Source organism: Arachis ipaensis, chromosome B10 (assembly GCF_000816755.2).
Source record: "Arachis ipaensis cultivar K30076 chromosome B10, Araip1.1, whole genome shotgun sequence".
Classification (NCBI taxonomy): Eukaryota; Viridiplantae; Streptophyta; class Magnoliopsida; order Fabales; family Fabaceae; genus Arachis; species Arachis ipaensis.
This window is the reverse complement of record NC_029794.2, coordinates 1,420,276-1,425,583: the sequence shown is the minus strand read 5'-3', so window position 1 is coordinate 1,425,583 and position 5,308 is coordinate 1,420,276.

The window sequence follows — 5,308 nt, the reverse complement described above, 5'->3', positions numbered from 1 at the left end:
GTGTGGGGTGATAAATTAATAATAGTATATAGTATATTTTAATACGTATTATATTATTTAAAAATTAATTAAAATATATACAAAGCAATATTAAATTTGATGTGTTTTTTTATTTAAAATATCTTGTAATATAAAAATCTTTTATATTGAAGTTGTACAAAGCTGCATCTTTATTTGTTGTTTTTATTTTTGCATTTGTTATAATTGACAAACTTAATCTTTTTTATATGGTGTTTGTACTCCTTTTTATTTTTTATTGTTGTTGAAATTATTTCTTTCTTCTTCCTGTCATATATTCTTGTAGATGCATGATGTTTCTAAAAGGTTGACTCATATACATTTTCTGATCTATTGTCCTTTTTTTATTCCATATCTGTATATATGTTTTTCATCTGAAGATGTGTCTTAGATTTAGTTGCTTTTCTTTCTCATTGATCTCTTAATTTGTATGTTATCATCTAGGTCTGATGACATTAGTGTTGGTGAAGTTGGTTCCTATAATCAATAAAGAATATAAATGAGCAATAAAAATGATGTTTTGGAAAAAAAATAAAATTTTGTTGTATTACCTATTTTATTTGTTGTAATAGTAATTCAGTTTCAGTACTTTTTGTCGAAACAAATGCCTCGGTAATAATGTATCGTTGAGAGGATAGTTAAAATCATTTACTTTGACTTCAAATATAAATATGAGGTTGTATAAATTTTTCAATTGAGATGATGGAGTGTAATTAGATTTAAGGTAGTTGTACCCAATAAATTTTTTTGCTTCTATATCAAACAGTACAAAAATTGTTGTGCCACTTTGATCTAAAACTTTTAATTTAATTTTTAATCTAGAATAATTATTGAACTAGTAATTTATAGGGTTAAGTACGATTTTGGTCCCTAAGGTAGGAGTTAAAAAAATTTTTCTTCCCTGACCTTTTTTTGCCTACAAAATAGTCCCAAAAGTTTAACTTAGTTCAACTTCATGTCAGACATGCAGAAGGTAATGAATGAATTCTTATTCTTTGTGTATGTCTTCATTATTAGTGATTTTACAATGTATTGTGCATAGTTCCTGCTGTCATGTTTGGTACTGTGAATATGATGAATAGTTATTGTCCTTCATAGGGGTATAATCATGTAGTTGCTTTACTTTTCTCCACCAGGGCCTCATCCCTGCTATGCGTGAAGTAAATCCAAGAGCACATCATAGATTTTGTACTATGCACATATGGCAGAACTTTAGAAAACAGTGGGGGGATACAGAATTGAAAATGGCAATGTGGAGATGTGCCAAGGCCACAACCTCTCAAGATTTTAATGCTGTACTGGATAGGATCAAACGGGTTAATCCCCATACTTGGGAGTATCTGAACAGGATCCCTCTAAGTCAATGGAGTAGGTCTGGTTTTAGCGAATACCCAAAGTCTGACAATTACACGAACAACAACTGCAAATTATTCAATTATAGGATCAAGAAAATGAGAGGGAAGCCTATTATAACTATGCTGGAAGAGGTGAGGTGTTATATGATGAGCATCATTGCTAGAAACAAGAAAGTGTTGGTGGGATATAACCGAGTCATCACTCCTGTGTAGCAGAGTAGGCTGGAAAAAGAGAAAAGGGAGAGCAACAAGTGGCGGCCATTTCCCACCGGAGATGATTCTGGAAATGTGTACGAAGTTTAGTGCTTGCCACATAAGGTTATGGTGGATATAGGAAAGAGGACTTGCAGTTGCAGATTTTGGAAACTTATTGGCTTGCCGTGCAGGCATGCATGTGATCCCCTTGCATACCAGAATAGGAGACCAGAGGAACATGCACACAATTGGCTCTCTATGGGGGCATATAATAGCACATACCAGTTCGTCATCCAGCCTGTTCCAAGTCAAGAATACTGGCAGCATGTTGATCTACCTCCTATACTGCACCCAGTGTACAAGAAGCAGATTGGGAGACCAAAGTTGAAAAGAGACAAAAAGAACGACGTCCCAAAAGAACCCACCTCAGATCCTCATAGGGCCCCTAGAAAGTATGGCCCATCACCTGCAAGTATTGCCTAAAGGTAAACCATAGTTCATATGCTTACATTACTTGTGATTTGAATATCCACGTTTATTTTCATGATATATGTATTGTAGACTGGACACAACAGTCGTAGCTGTTCCAAGAAGAAGGAGGCAATGGCTGGGAGTGCTGGAGGACAAAGTTCAAGTCAACACCCAGCTGTGGATGATGAAGAGGAGGCGGCAAGACTAGAGGAGATGTTCTGAGAGAAAACTCTGGAAGCTGTTGAAGCAGTTGAAGCAGCAGCATCTCAGCCCCCGACTGTAAGTCTAGTGATGTATTTTAGAACTTCATTTTACAAGTTGTGTTCAATTATGTCAGTCATATGTGTCTACTGTTGCAGGAGACCACTCTAGTTCCTCAACCCTTTCCTAATCCAGTCATGTCTCCTTCACTTAGGCCACCAACTGCAAAAAGGCCACAAAAGAAAAAGAAGAATCTGAGAAGACCACCGCCAACTAGTCAGCAACCACCATCTGCTCTGGCTAGTGTCAGGCCAACAACACCAATTACTACTAGTCCATCACCCCCGGCTTCTGATGTGCCACCCACTGTGACACCTCAAACCATGCAAACTGCCTCTCAGAGCACTACTTCAAGGTTCATGGACTTCATGCCAACTCCCGCAGTTAGAGGATCAAGCTCAAGTAGGTGGCCGCAGCCAGCCTTCCGTCCACCAGCCAAAAAGGGGTCAACAACTGCACACTTGAAAGAAGGATCAAGCGGAAGCAGCAACTCCACTCCAAATCCATGAAGCAAGCGTCTTTATGTTATGTTTTTTTGTACTGTCGATGGCAGTTTATTTTACAATTGTTGGATATGTCATATACTATACCTTATTTTGATTATATTTTGATTTTCAGTATGGGTGCATAATCGTAGTTGATAACTTATACCTATAACTTGAACATTTCAGTAAGTCAATTACTAAGTACTTATTAGGTTATTTTGCCTGTCTTTCATGTTATTTTGGAGCAGAAACTAAACAAGAATTACAATTGGTAATAGATAATTTTTGCAAGTTACATATCTTATAACACTCCATTTGACATTTCTTGGATTCCATATGTGCACAAATGACCAATTCAGAATCGAGCATGTATATTTTTGTCCTGATCTTACACTAACAACTACTTAGGCTCAAAACCTCCTGAGAATCAGATACACAGTGCACACAACGTTACAAACCACCACCATTGACATAATCACAAGCCAAAACCTAAGTTTACTAACTTCAGCTTCAAACCTCCCTAACCTCATGAGCATCTTCACTTCAGCCTCAGCCTCATTAAAATCTTCCTGCATTTTTCTTTTTGACAGTGCTCTCCTCAAACTCTCCACTGTCCATCGATTTCGTCTACCCAATTTTATATCATACATCAGACTCCTTCAATTGCCATTGAAGTGATCGGATCTCGTCTTGCAAAGTACCAGTTTCGTTCTCTATATCCTTCATCCTTTTTGTCAAGTCCATAATAACTCCGTCCCTCTCAGCAATTGATTTCTCAAGTTTATTAACTTTATCCACCTCCCTCTTTTCTTCAATCCCCAGTACCTCCGTACTGCGACCAATGCAAAGTAACTAGTAGCCATAACCTGCAAACAGAGCAAATCTAATTATTGGACCTGAACGGCAAAGAAATAACAAACGCAAAGGCTGAACTCACCTACATGTATTGACCAAGGGTCTCTTTACCGATATCTTTCAATAACTGAACATCCTGGAATCCTGCGCAACCCTATTTGCCAAGGCACCAAACGGGAACCGGTTACTCTAAACGGATTCTGAACTACCATCTGCTGCAAACCCATGTAAGTGCATCTGTCTTTTCACCCCACTCTTAACCCCTGAAGTAAAAACCAAATCAATATAAGAGAGAACCTCAACCGACCCTTCCAGCGCAGGGATCTTTCTCTTTTTGCCACGACGATGCGCACCAGACTGAGTGGCATCAGCATTGGTCACCTTTTCAATCTTATTCACCGAGACCTCTTTTCCCTCCTTTTTCTTTTCCAAGAATGTCCTCATTTTTGCCGAAGATAAGCTTGGCATTCTTCCACCTACAACAATATAAACACAACAGAAATGTTCAGACAAGAAACAACACAACAGACCAAAATAAAAACCACCAAAACCCTTACCAACATATCCTTTGAAACCTTCAGGGTCATTCTCATATTTTAGAACGTCATCAATACATAAAAACTTCCCAAAAGAGAAACAATCAATCAAATAATCTAATAACAAATCTTCTGCATCGGATCTATTTAACGTTTCCAAAACCTGGATAGGCTCAGGACACCAATACAGAGGAAAATGCTCCCCTAATTCTGAGTCCAAGAAGAACGAATACTCCATCTCACAGGAACAAAGCTTTGCAAATATTTTCTTAAAACTCTTGAAAGAAGATTTATACAACATGAACATAGAACGGCTAGGATAACTACTTAAATTTATCCAGAGGCCCTTGCGGACCCTTTTTGCCTGGAACAGAGAAAAGAAAATATGCAATGTGGGGGCGGTCTCCAGAAAATACATTATACATTCAAAGGTACGAAGGAATGCCCAGAAATTCGGATGCAACTGTGATGGAGCACAGTTGAGCTGTGTCAACACTGAACACTCAAAATCCATAAAAGGCAGTTTCACACCTAATTCAGTAAATAGATAGGTATATACATAGAAGTAAGCCCAGTCCCCCTTTTTTCACAAACCCTATCCTCTGCTTTACAGGGAAGCAACTCAATCTCAATTCCAGAACCTCCACGAACCCATTTTGCAACATTGAAGATACACAAGCTCTTCTCACTTTGGAGAAGAGAAACACGACATTTAACGTTAGTGTGCACCTATTCGTACAAATCGTCTTTCACTTCTACTATCTCATCCTCTAGTTTTTTCATAGCTAACAACTTGACAGAAGTACAGAAAAAAGAAAGAATCAAAAAAGGACTAACCTTTTGTCACCATCCTCTGCACCTTAGTATATGTCTCCAACACAAACAAAACTAAAGATTGCTAAGGTAAACACCAAAAATAAAAAACAAGATAACAAGCCCTGACCATTAGATCAAAGAAATTGTTCACATGACCAAAGGAACTTAGCAGTCATGATTTCCTCAAAACAATATCCCACTAACATTTATTGCAAACATGCCTTGTTGGTTCCCAGGGACATTAAATGCGCACTAAAAAAATTACAAAAAGATGAGTGGTTGTTGACAAGTCAGCAAGTTGGCATCATGTTGAGCT